The sequence below is a fragment of the Chiloscyllium plagiosum genome, unplaced genomic scaffold, assembly GCF_037043375.1.
Source record: "Chiloscyllium plagiosum isolate Xiang-an unplaced genomic scaffold, Cpla_swu_hap1 HiC_scaffold_42, whole genome shotgun sequence".
In the NCBI taxonomy this organism is placed as follows: Eukaryota; Metazoa; Chordata; class Chondrichthyes; order Orectolobiformes; family Hemiscylliidae; genus Chiloscyllium; species Chiloscyllium plagiosum.
Window position 1 is genome coordinate 61,136,556 of NW_028270180.1, and position 20,814 is coordinate 61,157,369.

General features: G+C 44.1%; 1 long non-coding RNA gene across 2 annotated transcripts in view; it reads right to left on the reverse strand.

Moving 5' to 3' along the window:
* Positions 1 to 18,856: 18,856 nt before the first annotated feature.
* Positions 18,857 to 20,814, reverse strand: part of LOC148137832 (uncharacterized) — a 115,509-nt gene continuing 113,551 nt past the window's right edge. For both annotated transcript variants that reach the window (XR_015754111.1, XR_015754110.1), the window contains one exon: positions 18,857 to 18,977. This is a non-coding gene — a long non-coding RNA (uncharacterized LOC148137832). The remainder of the gene's footprint in view (positions 18,978 to 20,814) is intronic.

Consider the following 20,814-nt stretch of genomic DNA (forward strand, 5'->3'; position numbering starts at 1 on the left):
AATTGGTGAAATGTCATTAGATATCTCTTAATCGATGAGGCTGTGATTACTTTGATTTTGAAATGAGTAGTATTCCAATATTTCCAATGAGCAGTGGATGGAAAATCGATGTTTTTTGGTGTAGACCTGATTTTTTTTTTATTGTAGTATTGGCAGTAATAATCAATGGATTACATTATGATGTGCATCACACCTTACTGAATATTTTCAAGATTTCTAACAGGTTTCTAGTCCAATCTTCAGTTTAAAAAGGGTAATTTTGGCTCAGTACATCAGTAACTGCAAAAGGTTTCAACTCACCTCCAAAGTTATTAATCTTATAATTTAAAAAAAATCAAAAAATTACCTCTGTAAATGTCATTGACTCTAACTTTAGATTATAGTCAAGTTCGTTCTCTACTTATTTTCTTTCTATTTCTGACACCAGTGGCTAAATATTGATTAGATTAAATGTCATATGAGTGAGAAATTAGTTTTCTCTCAAAGATCTGTGCAGCACAGGAATGGGTCCTTTGGCCCATAACGTTATGCTGAACATAATGCAAAAGAAACTCATCCCTTCTGCCGACCCTTGATCCATATCCATCCAAATTATCTAAATGAACATTAAATAGCCTTAATGTATCTGCCTCCACCACCAACCCTTGAAGTTCATCCCAGACATCTACCACTCCCTGTGTAAAAAATAATTGCCCCTCACATGCCCCTTGAACTTTTCCCCCTAGCCTTAAATGCATGCCTCATAGTTCTGATGTTTCAACTCTGGTGAGAAACCTCCTGACTGACAACTCTACCTATGTATCTCATGATTGTATAGACTTCAATCAATTCTTCCCCCAGCAACCGCCACTCCACAAAAAAACAGCCTGAGTTTTTTCTCGCCCCTCAAATCCAGGCAGCATCCTGGTAAATGCCCTCTGTACCCTCTCCAAATCCTCCATATCCTTCCTGTGATGTGGCGAACAGAAGTGAATACAATACTTTAAGTATGCCTTAACCAAAGTCTTATGATGTTCAACATGATATCCTGATTCTTGTAACCAGTTCCCTGACCAATAAAGGCAAGCATGCCATTTGCCTTCCTTACCACCCTATCTACTTGCATGGACACTTTCAGGGAGCCATGGTCATGAATGCCAAGATCCCTTTGAACAACAAAGTTGTTCAAGGTCCTGCCATTAACTATCTACTTTTCCTTAACATTTGAGCTCCCAAAGTGAGACACCTCATACTTGTATGGATTAAGCTTTATCTTTAATTTCTCTACCCATAGCTGCAGTTTATCTTTTTCCTGCTGCATTCTTTGGCAACCTTCTACATTATTCACAACTGCACTGAACTTTGTATCATCTGCAAGCTTATTAACTCACCCAATTAGATTTTAATCCATGTCACTTCTATATATTTGTATCGTGAAAAGAAGGGTTCCAGTATAGATCCCTGTGGGAAAAAGACAGAAAATGAGGGAAATGCAGAATTCTTGAATAAATGAGTTTTTTTTCAATGACATAACAATTCTGATGAATAATCTCTGAAGTTGTGATTTTTGTTTTCACATTAACCCAATATTTTAATTCTCAGTTTACTGATCTTAATGAATATCCAGTACAAACTGCTTTGAATATATTGAATCATTTTAAGTGTTGAGTTCTAACATTATGGCACAGTGGTTAGCACTGCTGCCTCACAGCGCCATGAGACCCAGGTTCAATTCCCGCCTCAGGCAACTGACTGTGTGGAGTTTGCACATTCTCTCCATGTCTGCGTGGGTTTCCTCCAGCTGCTCCGGTTTCCTCCCACAGTCCAAAGATGTGCAGGTCAGGGGAATTGGCCATGCTAAAATTGCCCGTAGTGTTAGATAAGGGGTAGATGTAGGAGTGTGGGTGGGTTGCGCTTCGGCGGGGCGGTGTGGACTTGTAGGGCCAAAGGGCCTGTTTCCACACTGTAAGTAAAGTAATCTAATCTAATTTAATTGTCCTTTCAATTCTCACGCCATCATGAGATTCTCATTTTAGTTGAATCCATTATTTTTTAATGCCAGTGTCATAATGAAATATTAATATTATTTTCAGGTCAACACACCTGCAATTAACCAACGTTTTCTCACCCAACACTCATAGTAACTGTCTCATTCTCTTTCATTTGAATTCTCATATTAATGGATGGATTATTAATCAGCCTTATCAATTAAGAGATGGCTAATTATTTTTCACTTCAATATTTCAGTTTTTTCCGATTTCCTGCACAGTTACATTGCAATGAGGATTTTCTTATCAACCTTAAATTTGGTTTCAGCCATTTTAAAACTAATTATTGCTATTGTCTAACTGGTAATCATTGTTTAAATGCAATATATCCAGCTGTCGATGTGGAACAATGGCTCAAAACATCAACTGACAAACAATATTGCACTCTACAATCTCTTAATCTTAGCAAAATAATTTTCAGTGTGGAAGCTTAGTTGGATTGAATTGGCTGTGAGCAAAAATACATTCTGAGGAAGGGTCACTGGACCCAAAGTATTAACACTGAATGCTCCCCACACATGCTGCCAGACCTGTTGAGTTGGTTTCCAGCAATTACTGATTTTGTTTCTGAGTTCCAGCATCCACAGTTTTTTGCATTCTTGTACTGATTGTATTTCACTTCAATGCTAACATTTCTATAATTCTGATTATTACAAAAGAGATAACCATTTTTCACATTAAACATTATTTAAATTTCATGTGTTTCTTGTGTACACAAACCTGAATTAACAAATGTTTGATCTATTCTTTTACAATAAATCTTGAATTCTTAGAAATCACAATTTTGTGAAACTGAGGGAAGTTGCCTTTCGCTGAGTAGTCACATTGAATGACCAATGCTTTATTTCCAAATCATGTGCTTTACAAAGCAGTTTAATTTTAATTTATGTATGTGAATAACTGCTTCAAACATATTGAATTATTTGATTATCATGAAACTTATATTTATTTAAGATCATTGTCACTTCGTTCCATCATTATTAGAAATTACTAATTCTTTTTATCCATTACACACTGGAACTATCTAATACAATCCTCGTCCAATTATCACAATAAATATCTGAGCAGATTTCCCTGAGAGTAACCACAGTAAGTTTGTGATTATAGTCCTGCCGTTCCTGCATGGGAACATTATGGAGGGCTCTGGTAATGTCTGTACTAATAGACCAGAAGGGCAGGCGTTCAATTCCTACCTTAAACAGAGATGTGTCAAAGCACCTCAGAGTTGATTTGAAAATATCTAAGTGTCAATTGAATTATTTTTCAATCCAACATTTTCTCAACTTGTATCTGTTGTTCATTATAATGATCACAATATCTTGAATTTATTTGCTTCAGGTTACTGATTAAAGTATGAATGTTATTAAGGTGAGGGGGAAAGTTTTAAAAGGGATCTGAGGGGCAACTCTTTTCACAACGCGTGTTTGGCATTTTGAGATGAGCTGTGAGAGGAAAGGCAGCAGCTGGTACGATTACAACATCTAAAAGACATTTGAACAGCTACATGGATAGAAAACATCCAGAGGGATATGGGACAAACACAGGAAAATGGGACTAGTTTAGTTTCAGAAACCTGGCCGGAATGCCAAGTTGGGCTGAATGGCCTGTTTCCGTGCTGTATCAGTCTAACGTTTTACAATTCAAACTTGACTGTGCTGGGTAAAGGAAAGCAAAAACGGGTGTTAATTCTATTTTCTGTCCATGAAAAAGTGACATAAATTTTAAATAATTGTGTCACATGAAATAGTTCACTCTTATTGTGATTAGAAATACAATGAATCCGAGTATTAAAGTGAAATATAATTGAATTAATTCAACTGTGTTTCCATGATTAAAATAAAAATTGATATTCACAATGATGAAGAGTTTGTACACTGCAATATATTCACATCAGTTCATTTACTGAGCTATTATTGCACATTTATACCTCTTACTGAACTGAACAATAATTACATATTAACAACACAGATTTTTGAAAATGTATCAGTGCACTTCAAAGAAGGAGATATTTAATGTTACTATGTGACTGTGCAATGTGTAGACATGAACAGCAATCATTGCAGTGAAAAGTAATTACAGTTCTCTGAATTTATAAGGCTGAGATTGCTGTGATTATTCAAATGAACAAAAGTCAGTTTTCAAAGCGTGTTGGATGCAAAATCATTGGTTTCACTGTGGGATAGTTGACCTGAAAACAATAGCATTGCTGCAATGGATTAAATGAAACAATGGATTAAATTAAAATATGGATCTGACTATACACGTTAGAAAGACAAACAAATTATTCTGTAATTATTATAAGGATAATGAATTCATAATAAATGTTGTAATCTGAACAAATAAGTTGACTCAATATTTTAAAAGCACTTTGCTCTGATGTTGATTAGACATCATTAAGATCGGTAAACTGAAGACTACAATATAACAGCTAGATTGATGGATTGAGGACAATAAATGAGCCATTCAGTAATTATTGAAAAGAAATGACTTTTGATCAAAATGCAAACAATACAGAAGTAATGTATTTCATTCAATTAGCTTACATGCAGAAACGTATGTTTTTAATTTATTTAATTTTATCCTGATCGATGTTCAAACATTTGTGTCTGAATTAGGAAGAAAATAAGGAGATAATGAAAGTGAATATCAGAGTGACCACAAGATACAGTCCATGACATTTGATAGAAAAAGGAATTTGCATAATTTTGTAATTATTGAACGTTGATAAATAATTAACTCCTCAGGTACTGAAGCAGTCCAACCCCAAGAACTACAAAATCTGGACAATATCCAGGTTTGGGCTGACAAGGGGCAAGTAACATACATGCCACACAAATGCAGGCTGTGACCATCACGTATAAGAAATGACCTAACCACCATCACTTGACATTCAATGCTGTTACAATCACTGAACACCCACTATCAACACTACCCTGGGGATAATCATTGATCAAAAACTGAATTGGTCTCACCACATAAACACAGTGGCTACAAGAGTAATTCAACTCCTGGCTCCTGAAAGCCTGCCCAACAGCTACCAGGCACAAGTCAGGAGTGTGATGGAATACTCCCCACTTGCCTGGATGAGTGCAGCTCTAACAACACTCAAGGAACCCATGGCCGCTTCCATCTCGAAGGACAAGGGCAACAGCTATATGGAAATACAACTACCTTCAAGATCCCCTCCAAGGTACTAACCCACCCTGACTTGGGAATATATCGCCATTCCTTCACTGTCGGTGGGTGAATGTCCTGGAAATCCCCACCCCAATGGCATCGTGGGTGATCCCACAGCAGCTAGACTGCAGCGGTTCAAGAACACAGCTCACCACCAATTTCTCAAGGGTAACTAGGGATGGGCAATAAATGCTGGGCCCAGCCAGTGACAACCAAATCACATCAAATAAATATTAAAATAATGTCTCCAAGATCAAAACAGCTCCAACGCTGTCCTAGCTGCAATCTCTGCCTCTTCTTATTGACAAAGATAAAAGGTTACCCTGCCCAACTTTCTCATCAGTACAGTATTCAACCCAGCCTTCTCTTATACCAACCAGCAGCATTTCCATCACCAGCAGCAACTCCACTTAAAATATTTTGTCAGTAACTTTTCATTAACTGGTTACTTCAACTACAATGCAATCTCTACAAACAGACCAAGTACCTTTTAGGCGACAACAAATTTTCTAACAACGTTTCTTGATCTCTCTCTGCCATTCTTTTTGGTTATATGAGGTAGGGAAGGATGGGATCACCACAGTGATGTAAGATATATGTAACACAGTGAGACAGGAAAGCTCGTATGGCTCACGTTTACTCTTAGACCCCACAGTGTGGAACAACGCATTCACTGCATAATAAACACAACACAACATTTCAACCCGGCGTGACAGTAATAAAATGTGGATCGGTTGGACAGGCTGGATTTGTTTCAGCTGGAGTTTGTGAGAGTGAGGGATGACATGACTGAAGAATCTAAGATCCTGAATGGTTTGGTAAGGAGGACGTGGAAAGGATGTTTCCTCTTGTGGGTCATACGTTAAAATTAGATTCACCCTTTCAGGACAGAGATGAGGAGGTTTATTTCCTCACAGAGGGCTGTGCAACTTTGGAACTCTCTGCCCCAGAAGGTGGGCTCAATGAATATTTTTTAAGACACAAGTTGATAGATTCTTGCTAAGGGACGTTGGGGGAAGATGGAACATCAATCACTAACAGATCAGGCCTGGCCTTATTGAATGATAGAGTGGACTTGAGGGGCTGAATGGTCACCTCCTGCTTCTTTCTCACATGACCCAGGACGAAGAGCTTTGTTGAAAATTTATTCACTGGATGTAGGTGCCACTGGCTATGGGCAACATTTATTACCCAGAGGGCAGGTAAGAGTCAACCACATTGCTGTGGGTCAGGAGTCACATGGAGACTAGATCAGGTAAGGATGGCAGTTTCTTTCCCTAAAGGACATCAGTGACCGAGATGGGTTTTTCCTGACAATCGAGAATAATTTCATCAATAGCTCATAATTCTAGATGATTATTGAATTCAAACTCCTGAAACTGACTGACCATGTGGCTGTCAGTGAATCCAACACAAGTGAATGGAAACATTGCTCAGAGTCTGGTTCTGGAACATTCAACACAACCAGGAAATGGAAAGTGAATAATTAGCTGAAAACAAGACCACTGCTCTGTTAGAGACAAAATCATTTAATGTTCAGTTATTCACCATTATTGACTCACAGAATATTCTAACCTGCAGAATCACAGTAAAAGGGAAAAGTAAACAACATTCTTGGCAAAGACATAATGAACCAACTGCTTGTATAAAACAGCTCTGAACAAAGGGGCTGAATCCTCCACAAACTGACAAATCAGATTTGTGGATAGAGATTGGAAATCTTTAGAAATAAAAACCCTTCCCTGCCTATGGTGTGTGCTAGAACCCATTCTCAGAGTGATCTGCCACTTATTTCCTTTGAAGAGAATCTGTTTCCCCTCACAAAAGGAGGTGTGTTGCTCACCTCAGTTACAGACTGACTTACAGACAAAGGAAACCTGATCAGGGACTCGCAGGTTAATTAAGCTTTTAGTGACAGTCCACTGCACACATCAAGAGCTCAGACCACAACAGATTCTAGTGAAACCAACAATGCAATGAAAAAGGCGACTTGCTCTTTATAATCATGCAGCCTCTCTCAATCAAATAATCCCAGTCAACTTCTAAACATTTAAAAACTATTAATATCAATGAATATATATTTTTTTTCCATTCCTAATTTCCTCCAAAAAAATGCATCTGATTATTCTCTTCAAAATATATTTTAAATGGTGAATTCCAAATCACAATTCATTTCCAATTATTCTTAGAGCAAAACAACTTGCAAACTAAAATAGTTTTCATGTCAATAATGACACTGAAAACTTTGTTATGTAGTTTATCCGTATTTCCAAATATTGTTTTGGTTCATTATTGTAGTGAAGCTAAAATTAAAGTCTATTTATTTTCTCTGATATCCTTCCATTACTTTATTCCCTAATAACAATGCATGACGTAATGGGTGACAAGCATTAAAATAAAATCGAATTTTCAATGCAAGAACTGGTACAAATAATCACATATTATTCAGTTCATTCATTGTCGTTGATTATCAGAGTTATTTTCATTGTATGATCACGTTAAATTCACTTAAATAATCACAGTACAATTTTCACCTCTATAGATAAGTGAAGTGAATGTCAAATTATTAATATTTCAAGTCAAACTAAATTCACATTTTGTTCTGTTTTATTCAAGGAATGATGGAATATATTACATTATTATGGGAAACAGGAACAAGTGAAGGTGGTGGTTCTCAGATGTGAAGCCTTAAATCCAAAGGGCCAGGTGGTAGTTACAGTGGGGGAGGTACCTAGTCTCTCTCTCTCCTCAGAAGGCAGTGAGGATGGTGACACTGGCAGGAACGGGTTAGATGACAAAGCGTCTACGTATGGATAGAGGGACGGCAATGGGTGGGATGACCCACCGCCCTGTAAGGCCCAGAAGGCCGTGTCTATAGCATCGCTGTGCATCAAAGCTCAAACTTGGACAGACAGGAGGGGTGGGGGCAACAAAGGGAACTGACAGAAACTAAACCTGAACCGTTCACCCGCTGAACGACAGATGTTGGTGAATGAACACCCAGCCTGATAGAGAAATGGTAATAATGGGCCTTATTGGGACAATATGGATGAATTAGTAGAGGTACACAGTCTCACCGAAGATGATGTATGGACCCTCCCTCGGGCCAAGATGCCCTGAAGTGTACAACAGAAACTGTCCCTGCAATGAGAGGATGGGGTACAAGCCGGTTCCTCCCAGAGTACAGCCGATCAGTGTCTCCAGGCATTAACAGATATTGCAGGGACACACAGGGGACGGGACAGGCTGAATGGGCTAAAATAACCTTGGTGACTCAGGGGCCCAAGGATAATATCGAGGATTATACAGAGAGGAAGCCTGAGGTGTAAGGACCACGGGGGTTTACCAAACTCCAGCCTGTGATGATGAAATAGGTTTGATGTATTTAAAAGATGACATGGGATCCTATTTAACTGTAATTATAAACATGGGACTCCCAGTGGGAGATAATTCTAACCACACTCTGAATTGCGTCATGAGAGCTGAGGCAAACTCAGAAACACAGGGGAATAGCTGCAGTACAGGGAGGGTAATCAGACCCACAATGTTACAAGGGAAGCAGGAAAGGGCACAAAGACAAGGAACGTAGGCACAGAGAGGGAGATAGGTGTTCATATTGTGTGTGGCCTGTGTTCACCTAAGTATATGCATAGCCCATGAATATTCATTGACGCGCTGTTGAAGGGCCAAAACTGCATGATGCTAACACCGGAGCATCTTTGTCAGTTACCGATAAGCATTTACCCCTCACTCCCTCAATTACTAAATTGAGAGCAGTCGGAGAGGGAACCTAGGAAGCTGGATGAAGCAAAGCTGCCCCGATGTAGACTGGGAGTATGACAAAATGTATTCAGATATGGAGGTGTGAAACTCAATAAGGGACCTTCTGGGAGTTGCTCCTATTCATGCAACTATTGACATCAACATCTGAATTTAAACATGGGGATGCTCCGGCCAGGACTGGGACAGAAAGAAAAGGAGAGGCAACCTCTCCAGAGTAGCTACATTGCAGGGAGACTGGGACAGTCAAAGAATCTGGTGGGTTATTGCTCGGACGAACTCAGCGGTGTGCGTAACTCAAACAAGAAAGTGGGTTGTTATCTATCGACCCTGTAGAGATCGAGGGCCCTCTCACTCCCCACACAAACAGGATCTCATCAAAACTGGGGATGAGGGGGCAATAATTGTGAGAGTGACAGATTGACAGAAGCTGGAAATAGTCTGGGTCCATACCTGTGGACATTGAATGGCAGATGAAAGTGGTGTTTACTGACTGAGGAGAACAGGCGACCAGGATACTATTACCTCAGGGATCCTGCAATATTCTAGTATATCCCACCGATGTGTGTTTGATGGATTTAGTCACACTGATCTTACCAACACCTCATCACCTCAAACAGTGAAGAAAGAACATATCCAGATATTATACAGAGTATTGAATCAGGTTAACCAGGCCAGGCTTAAAATTAACGCACAGCGAGTGCAACTGGGAAGGTAGGGAGAGACGTAACTAGGACATCATATTGGGGAGATCAAATCAGGGAGGGAGAGGGAACAGTCCCAGCGGGAACAAAAACTATGATTATAAAACTATACACCCACACACCGTAAAGGGATCAGGCAAACTTTAGGATTGTTTAATTATTGTGGGAATTTTATGAGGAATTATCCAGAAATAGAGAACCATCACGAGCCCTGGCAGAAGCGCGGACATTAACCAGGGATGAGGGAGGCAAAATGCACACAGTCAGCATGCCTTTGGTATAGTTCAGGACTGGGCTCGGTGAAGGTACATCACCCTGTCTGGGGACCACATTGAGCATGAAGAACAGGTCAGAGAATTAGTGGAAGCAGCTAACTTTCCCAGTGAAGCAGCAATAATGAAGATTAGAGCTCACAGGAAAGTAGAAACCCCACACCAACGCGGTAGTTGGTGACATGGGTGAGCATACTTACTGAAACGGTGCAGACATTTGAGGAGGATGCAGTGGCAGTAGCTACAGAAGCGAGAAAGGAAAGTTTAAAGACATTTCCAGAAACAGTCCCACAGCAGGAGAAACAGGAAGGGGAAAAGGGTGGGGCAGTAATAGGACATAGGATGATGCAGCAGTGCCACTGTATAAGACAAACATTATGAAAAACATATCATGGGCTGGCCCATATTGAGCAGGATAAAATGCAATATCGGATGATCAACTACAGGGGTGTTCTGGAACAAGAAGGTTTTGTCAAAGGGGTGTAGTCTGTACACAGCGTGAGCCAGGGAAAACAATCAGGATAAAATGGAGGAAGCCGTAGGGACCCAGGGGCCCACGGGAACAATTACAGATGGATTTTATGTACACCCCCATCCCAATCCCAGGGAAGGAAATCCTGCTGGGTCTTAATAAACAGGTTTACTCAGTGGGCGGAAGCATTCCCCTGCAGATTCTGACCAAGGGACACACGTTCCAGGAAACTAAGTTAAGCAGCTCTGTGGCCTGTTTGGTACTGAGCAGAAATCCCATCTCACATACCACCCCCAGAGCTCAGGGACAGGAGAAGGAATGAAGCAGACACTGAAAGCTAGTCTGACTAAGGCCCTGACAGAGACAGGCAGAGATGGGTTAGTGTACTCCCCACAATCCTAATGAAACTGACTTCAACCCCAGCAAAGGGAACTGAGCAATCCCCCTTTGAATTAGTGACCGGATGGACTATGCAGCTGCCAGAGGGTATGGTAGTGGGAGGGCAGGAGATGTACAATGGCAAGGATAGGGTGAAACAATTTGTGAAAGAACTGACAAAGCAACTGCATGAGCTGAGAGGGGAAGTTGCAGACGGACAGAGAATCAGAGACTGGGCAAGGGAGCTCATAAACATCCGAGCTGACATCCCGAACCCAGGAGATCGGGTCAGGGGGGAACGAATGAAAGAAACACATCAAAATGATGGACTTGGCTGGGGGAGCCACAGAATTCCAGAGAGGGAACTCTTTCATCATGCATTAGTAAGGAGCTCTGAATAAACATTGGTCGTGCTGCTCAGCACAGAACTCAAGGCTCCTCTTTGATATTTCTCCCAGCAACAGTTGTGCAGGGGTATGTTGCCGGCTGGAGGTCTGTGACCAGTGCCTCTGTTCTACAAGGGTCAGAGCTGGGACATCTGTTGTTTGTAACACATATAAATGATTAGCCTGAAAATATAAACGATTTAATTAGCAAGTTTGTAGATGGCACAAAGTGAAGAAGCTGTGAATCGTGAATAATGTTGTCAAAGGAAACATCAAGGACGAGATCAGTTGGAAGGTTATGCGGAGAAATTGCAGATAGGTTTTAATTCAGACAAGTGTGACGTGATCCGTTTTGGGCGGCTCATTGTAAAAGGAATGTATACACTAAAAGGAAGCGCCCTGAGCAGCATTGATATACAGAGGTGCAAGTTCACAGCTCCCTGAATGTGGTGAAGGAGGTGGATGGCAGGCTTGCCTTCTTCTGTCAGGGACTGAATATAAAACTGTCATTAGGCCACCTTTGCAGTATTGTGTGCTGTTTTGAGCACCGCATTATAAGGAGGATGTGGAGGCTTTGGAGAGGGTGGAAATGGGTTTACCAGGATGTTGCCTGGATTGGGAGAAGTTGGAAAATCTTGGATTGTTGTCTTTGGAAAGTCAGTGGCTGTGGAGTGATCCGAGAGGCACAGACAGAGTGAATAATCTGAATCCTTTTCCAAGTGGAAATTACCAATTCCACAGGCCATAGATTTAAGGGGAGATGGGGCAAGTTTAACGGAAATGAAAACTGAAAGAACAGCAGATGCTGTAAACCAGAAAGAAAAACAGAAGTTTCTGAAAAAGCTCAGCAGTTCTAGCAGCATCTGTGAAGAGAAATTAGTTAACATTTCTGAGGAAGGGGGACCGGACCTGAAACATTAACTGATTTTTCTTCACAGATGCTGCATGACCTGCTGAGCATTTTCAACAACATCTGCGCAAGTTAAAAGGGAGTTGTGTCAGACAAGTTTATTATGCAGAAGGTGGTCAGTGACTAGAATGTACTTGCCTGAGAGATGGTAAAAACAGAAACAATCACAATGTTTAAGAGGCATTTGGACAGACAGATAAGCAGGCATGGGTTGGCAGGGATATGGATCATGTACAGGCAGATGGAATCAGTTTGGAATGGCATCATGATCAGCACAGGCATGGTGGGCCGATTATTCAGGTGCTGTACTGTTCTGTTTTCCAGGGGGTAGAATGATAATATTTTGAGTAGAATATGTCTCTTCTTTAGAACACAAAGTAAGTTGATGCATTTTGAGAGAAGCAATGTAGAAAGGGAATATATGTTTGAATGGCACAGACACAGGGAGCAGGACAGCAGGAATGCGGGACAATGTGTACAAATCCTTAAAGGAGAGAGAACATAAAGTGTTTTGAGTAAATGTACAGGATGCTGGGCTTCATTAATAGAGGGAATGATAACATACTCATGGAAAAGATGCTGACCGTTGACAAAGTTCTACTTAGGTCACAGTCAATCATTGCATCCAATTGTGGTCAACAGATTCCTGGTCAGGATGAGGAAGTTAAAATACCACAGATGGGCCTGTTCCATACTTTGCTTCTCTTTCAGGATGGAGAAAGTGAGGTCTGCAGATGCTGGAGATCAAAGTTGAAACTTTATTGCTGGAACAGCACAGCAGGACAGGCAGCATCCAGGGAACAGGAGATTCGACGTTTCGGGCACAGGCCCTTCTTCAGGAATGAGCAGAGAGTGTTCAGCAGGAGAAGATAAAAGGTAGGGAGGAGGGACTTGGAGGAGGGGAGTTGGAAATGTGATAGGTGGAAAGAGGTCAAGGTGAGGGTGATAGGTCGGAGTAGGAAGGAGGCGGAGAGGTCAAGAAGAAGACTGCAGGTCAGGAAGGCGGTGCCGGGCTGGAGGGATCCGGCTGAGACAAGGTGGGGGGAGGGGGGATGAAGAAACTGGTGAAGTCCAAGTTCATCCCCTGCGGTTGGAGGGTTCCCAGTCGGAAGATAAGACGCTCCTCCTCCGATCGTCGGGTTGTTGTGGTTTGGCGGTGGATGAGTCCAATGACCTGCATATCCTCGGTGGAGTGGGAGGGGGAGTTGAAATGCTGTGCCACAGGTTGGTTGGGTTGGTTCGTCCGGGTGGCCCAGAGGTGCTCTCTGAATCGCTCCGCAAGTAGGCGGCCTGTCTCCCCAATATAGAGGAGGCCACACCGGCTGCAGCGGATGCAGTAGATGATGTGGGTGGAGGTGCAGGTGAATCTGTGGCGGATATGGAAGTTTCCCTTGGGGCCTTGGAGAGAAGTGAGGGGGGAGGTGTGGGCGCAAGTGTTGCACCTCCTGCGGTTGCAAGGGAAGGTGCCGGGAGTGGTGGTTGGGTCGGTGGGGGGTGTGGATCTGACAAGGGAGTCGCGGAGGGAGTGGTCTCTACGGAAAGCTGATAGGGGAGGGGAGGGAAATATATCCTTGGTGCTGGGGTCTGTTTGGAGGTGGCGGAAGTGACGGCAGATGATGCGCTGTACATGGAGATTGGTGGGGTGGTAGGTGAGGACCAGAGGGGTTCTGTCCTGGTGGCGGTTGGAGGGGCAGGGCTCAAGGGCGGAGGAGCGGGAAGTGGAAGAGATGCGGTGGAGGGCACCGTCGACCACGTCGGGGGGGAAATTGCGGTCCTTAAAGAAGGAGGCCATCTGTGTTGTACGTATTTTGAACTGGTCCTCCTGGGAGCAGATGCGGCGGAGTCGAAGGAATGGGGAGAATGGGATGGCGTTTTTACAGGGGGCAGGATGGGAGGAGGTGTAGTCCAGGTAGCTGTGGGAGTCGGTAGGTTTGTAGTAGATGTCCGTGTTGATTCGGTCACCTGAGATAGAAACAGAAAGGTCTAGGAAGGGGAGGGAGGAGTCCGAGACTGTCCAGGTGAATTTGAGGTCGGGGTGGAAGGTGTTAGTGTAGTGGATGAACTGTTCAACCTCCTCGTGGGAGCACGAGGTAGCGCCGATACAGTCATCAATGTAGCGAAGAAAAAGATGGGGGGTGGGGCCAGTGTAGTTGCGGAAGATGGATTGTTCCACATACCCTACGAAGAGGCAGGCATAGCTGGGGCCCATGCGGGTGCCCATGGCTACTCCTTTTGTTTGGAGAAAGTGGGAGGATTGGAAAGAAAAGTTGTTCAGGGTGAGGACCAGTTTGGTCAGTCGAAGGAGGGTGTCGGTGGAAGGGTACTGGGTGGTACGGCGGGAAAGGAAGAAGCGGAGTGCTTTAAGTCCTTCGTGATGGGGGATGGAGGTGTACAGGGACTGGATGTCCATGGTGAAGATGAGGCGTTGGGGACCGGGGAAGCGGAAATCCTGGAGGAGGTGGAGGGCGTGGGTGGTGTCACGAACGTAGGTGGGGAGTTCTTGGACTAATGGGGATAGGACCGTGTCGAGGTATGCCGAGATGAGTTCGGTTGGGCAGGAGCAGGCTGAGACGATGGGTCGTCCGGGGCAGTCAGGTTTGTGGATTTTGGGCAGGAGGTAGAAACGGGCGGTGCGGGGTTGTGGGACTATGAGGTTGGAGGCGGTGGATGGGAGGTCCCCTGAGGTGATGAGGTTATGGACGGTCTGGGAGATGATGGTTTGGTGGTGGGGGGTGGGGTCATGGTCAAGGGGACGGTAGGAGCCCACCCCCCGCCACCAAACCATCATCTCCCAGACCGTCCATAACCTCATCACCTCAGGGGACCTCCCATCCACCGCCTCCAACCTCATAGTCCCACAACCCCGCACCGCCCGTTTCTACCTCCTGCCCAAAATCCACAAACCTGACTGCCCCGGACGACCCATCGTCTCAGCCTGCTCCTGCCCAACCGAACTCATCTCGGCATACCTCGACACGGTCCTGTCCCCATTAGTCCAAGAACTCCCCACCTACGTTCGTGACACCACCCACGCCCTCCACCTCCTCCAGGATTTCCGCTTCCCCGGTCCCCAACGCCTCATCTTCACCATGGACATCCAGTCCCTGTACACCTCCATCCCCCATCACGAAGGACTTAAAGCACTCCGCTTCTTCCTTTCCCGCCGTACCACCCAGTACCCTTCCACCGACACCCTCCTTCGACTGACCGAACTGGTCCTCACCCTGAACAACTTTTCTTTCCAATCCTCCCACTTTCTCCAAACAAAAGGAGTCGCCATGGGCACCCGCATGGGCCCCATCTATGCCTGCCTCTTCGTAGGGTATGTGGAACAATCCATCTTCCGCAACTACACTGGCCCCACCCCCCATCTTTTTCTTCGCTACATTGATGACTGTATCGGCGCTACCTCGTGCTCCCACGAGGAGGTTGAACAGTTCATCCACTACACTAACACCTTCCACCCCGACCTCAAATTCACCTGGACAGTCTCGGACTCCTCCCTCCCCTTCCTAGACCTTTCTGTTTCTATCTCAGGCGACCGAATCAACACGGACATCTACTACAAACCTACCGACTCACACAGCTACCTGGACTACACCTCCTCCCATCCTGCCCCCTGTAAAAACGCCATCCCATTCTCCCAATTCCTTCGTTTCCGCCGCATCTGCTCCCAGGAGGACCAGTTCAAAATACGTACAACACAGATGGCCTCCTTCTTTAAGGACCGCAATTTCCCCCCCGACGTGGTCGACGGTGCCCTCCACCGCATCTCTTCCACTTCCCGCTCCTCCGCCCTTGAGCCCTGCCCCTCCAACCGCCACCAGGACAGAACCCCTCTGGTCCTCACCTACCACCCCACCAATCTCCATGTACAGCGCATCACCCGCCGTCACTTCCGCCACCTCCAAACAGACCCCAGCACCAAGGATATATTTCCCTCCCCTCCCCTATCAGCTTTCCATAGAGACCACTCCCTCCGCGACTCCCTTGACAGATCCACACCCCCCACCGACCCAACCACCACTCCCGGCACCTTCCCTTGCAACCGCAGGAGGTGCAACACTTGCGCCCACACCTCCCCCCTCACTTCTCTCCAAGGCCCCAAGGGAAACTTCCATATCCGCCACAGATTCACCTGCACCTCCACCCGCATCATCTACTGCATCCGCTGCAGCCGGTGTGGCCTCCTCTATATAGGGGAGACAGGCCGCCTACTTGCGGAGCGATTCAGAGAGCACCTCTGGGCCACCCGGACGAACCAACCCAACCAACCTGTGGCACAGCATTTCAACTCCCCCTCCCACTCCACCGAGGATATGCAGGTCATTGGACTCATCCACCGCCAAACCACAACAACCCGACGATCGGAGGAGGAGCGTCTTATCTTCCGACTGGGAACCCTCCAACCGCAGGGGATGAACTTGGACTTCACCAGTTTCTTCATCCCCCCTCCCCCCACCTTGTCTCAGCCGGATCCCTCCAGCCCGGCACCGCCTTCCTGACCTGCAGTCTTCTTCTTGACCTCTCCGCCTCCATCCTACTCCGACCTATCACCCTCACCTTGACCTCTTTCCACCTATCACATTTCCAACTCCCCTCCTCCAAGTCCCTCCTCCCTACCTTTTATCTTCTCCTGCTGAACACTCTCTGCTCATTCCTGAAGAAGGGCCTGTGCCCGAAACGTCGAATCTCCTGTTCCCTGGATGCTGCCTGACCTGCTGTGCTGTTCCAGCAATAAAGTTTCAACTTCTCTTTCAGGATGCATTGGTGACTCAAGGGTTAAACATTATCCTGCCAAAGGTCTTACTGCCGTATTGTAAGAGTACAAGGCCTGTACTCTTCCAATACAGACTGAACACCTTAGTAGGGGTGAGGCAGACCGTATCTTCGAAATAGAACCTCTTGGAGCCACACATGTGGATTCCACCATAACCCCAGACAGAGCAATTTACCCTTTCCAGACAAGACTGAGAGCCCTGGGCACAACCCTGTTAAACTGCCTCCTGCTCTGATTGTCTCACTTCCCCTCCATATGAGCATAGGTAAGTGAATCCCCCATTTACTGAAAGATGAACCCTTCTGCCTTAATCTCTTCCCATCAACACATAATGATGGACAATACGATAATCAGTTTCTGTAATCCATCACACATTATCACAGGACATTGGCATTCATCAAGCTTTGTAAATTCATAATTACCAGCTTTAAACTATGTAGTAGCAATTGCCCATGTGACTGATATGCCTTTGTCTACTTCTTATTAAATATACTGTCTCTGTGGGTAAGGCAGAGGTTCGTGAAGATGAGTCTGTACAGGTAGACACTCGGCTACTTTAGAGATGCTTTGAAACTCTTGCGGGCTGTCCGATAATAAAGCTACTGCTGTTGTCCAGAAAACTTGTGTCGTCTGGATTTGTGGAACAAAACAGACATTAAATACATTTTTGATAAAGCTGTATAAGATTATAACAGACCTAGATATAGCAGACAAAAATATCTGTATTTGATATTAAGACCAGATGTAAGATTTAGAGAGAGCGGAAGATGAGCAAGTGTTTCTGTTGACTGTATTGGCTGGAAGTATGCAGAACATGTTGCCTATTATGGTGGTGCAAGCAGAGAATATCAATGATTGATAAAAACAATTAGATCAGTTCTGAGGGAAATAAACTTGCAGAGTTTGGGGTACGTATGGGGAATGAGAATATGGGATTCTGCTACAGAGAGCCAGCTTGGATTTGATGGGCCTCTTTCTGTGCTATAATGATTTTATTTGGACTTGCTTAACTTGCTCTGGTCACCGATTAAGTTGTCATTTAGGTAAATCTGCTCAGTGTTCCTACTCAGACCAATACAGGCTGTCCCTCCACAGCAGGAGATAATGTTTACTGCTTTATACTGGGTTCTTTTGTTTTTTTTTTGGGGGGGGGGGGGCGAACGGTGTGTGTAACAGTCTGCTAGCATTTATCTGAAATGGCAAAACACCAGTGCAGCCAGACTAGGGATCGACTCTGGAAATGTGGGGAATGCCAGAAGGGAATTCTTTACCCATCCCACCTGGAAACTGGCCAAACCAGTCAGACTGAGGAGCTGTTCACTTGCTCTGTGTGTGTGTGGTGGAAGGGATTCACTCAGGCAGCCATCCTGCTGAGACACCAGTCAATTTACTGATAGCCACAGTTGAAGGATTTTTTTCTCTTTTCATGCCAAGGAATGAACAATGGTTTTGGCAGCTGATAAAGTTGTGCACACAGAGATCTTAGCTTTGGAAATGTTCACAACATTGTTGAACATGCACAGATTCACACTGGGTACAGATTTTTATTTTCCTTTATTCATTCACAGGATGAGGGTGTCGCTGGCCCGGCAGCATTTACTGCCCATCCCTAATTGCCCAGAGGGCAGGTAAGAGTCAACCACATTGCTGTGGGTCTGAGGTCACAATGTTGGCCAGACCAGGTAAGGATGGCAGCTTCCTTCTGGAAAGGGCATTAGTGAACCAGATGGGTTTTTCTGACAATCGATTAATGGTCATCATTAGACTCTAAATTCACAAGTTTTTTTTTAATTGATTTCAAATCCTCCCATCTGCTGCAGCAGGCTTTGAACCCAGGTCTTCAGAACAGTATCTGGGGTTTTAGATTAATTGTCTCGCGACAATACCACTCGGCCAATACGTCCCCACATCGCTGTCCATCTGCACAGAGTGAACAGTGATTTTCTGGTTCATCAGAACTGGGTAATCACACATACGTTTGCTCAATGATTGCAGGAGTTGGATGTTGATTGGCAATTGACATCCATCTCCAAACCATGTATCCTGGGGTTTGTTTCTGGTGATGATTGGAAGCACCATCAGTCTTGTTATCTTTTGGGGATAAAAACAGTTTCAATTAGCTTTCTGTTAAATGCATGGCAATCAATTCTATCTCACAACTCTCAGGCAGATTAGTTTCTTTTGAAGGGCTCTCCATCTCCCCAACCTCCTCCATCCTCACCCCCAACAGTACAATAATCTCATAGAGTCTCTTTGTGACTATGAATGAGACAATCTGATCTGCTGCTTCTTTCCCTAATCCTGTGTCAAGTTGGATCTTAAACTCCCCTTACTGCAGTTGTGATCCTGCATCATTGTACAGTGTTGCTCGTATTTCATGTCTTGGTCTATCAGTGTTCATGATACTGCATGTAGTATATGGGGCCAACAATGTAGGAGTTTAGCTCTTTCCTTCCACCAACAGCAGTAGAATTGTACTCTAACAAAACTTACAGAATCACGGCCCCGCATATCCCCCAACTTACCTCTTACCATCAAACTAGAGTATCAATCCTCATTCAACTGAGAGAATTCAGGACGGCATGTCAGTCACAGCAGCATGAATACCTAAAAGTGAGGTGTTAACCTGATGAAGTTACCAAAGAGGACTACTTGTGTGCGTAACAGCATAAGCAGCAAGTAAGAGACAGAGTGAAGCAATCCGGGAAACAACAGAACAGATCTAAGATCTGCAGTCCAACAAAATCCAGTTGTGAATGAAGTCAGAGCACAGCTGGAGTTCTGAGAACAATTCTCTTCAAGATATTAACCAACAAGAATGTCAAACTGGATTAATTATCATAAAACTCAAGTCCTTTTGATATTCATATATTTACAATCAGTGTTCAATTCACCAAATGTAGCTGAAGGTAAAGATAATCTTCAAGGGATTGTAATAGTGGAGACATCTGAATCAGCAAATTAAAGCCTGTTGTGTTTAGATAGTAATAATTTTAAAGAGATTTTAAAAAGTAAGGTGACTTGAGTACAATGGAAGAAGTTGATTGGTGGGTAGCTGATAATGTTGTTTTAATCTGAAGTTAATTTAAGATTAGTTAACAAATAAACACATGGTATGGAATCCCAGCCCCATGGAGTGCACATCCAGTTCCATGTGGGAAAACCAGGACACTTCTTGTGTGAGCGACAACCACAAGAACACGGAGGTGACGTGGGAAATGTCAGGAACACTCGTTTGACCACAGTTAAAGTACTGCACACACTTCTGATACCTTTATTCCAGGGTTAATGTGATCACACCAGAGAGGGTACAGAGGTGATTGATCAAAATATTTCTACAATTGGAAAATTTCTGCTCTGAGGAAAGGTTGGATAGGCTGGGGATGATTTCCGAGGAGGATGAGGTGAGATTTAATTGAAGTGATAAAATGCTGAGGAATCCAGATCGAGTGGATAGGAAGGAGCTATTCATTAACTGAGAAGTCAGAAACTGGAGGATTTAGATTGAAATTAATTCCCAGAAAGAAGGGGAGGGGAGAATTCATTTCACTCGGAGATGGTGGGGAGCAGGAACTCATTGATGGGGTGGCAGGGGCCGTAACCAGCTTCACATTACAAGAAAAGGACATGGATGTAACTGAGATGCTGGAACATGCAGGGCTGCGGACTAAAGTCTGCAGAATGGGATCATTGTGATATATTTAATATTTCTCCAGAATATTAAACTCAAGTCCAATTTGATAATTTATGAACATCATCCGACCTGAATTCCAAATGTCAGAATACATTTATCAGAAAGTTACAGCACAGATCGAGGCCACTTGGCCTATCCTGCATGTATTGGCTGTAATGGAATGACCCAGGCTTTACAGCGTTCTGTACTCACCAATGAGAGCAACAATTTCAGATTGCATACTCTGCCCTCTAT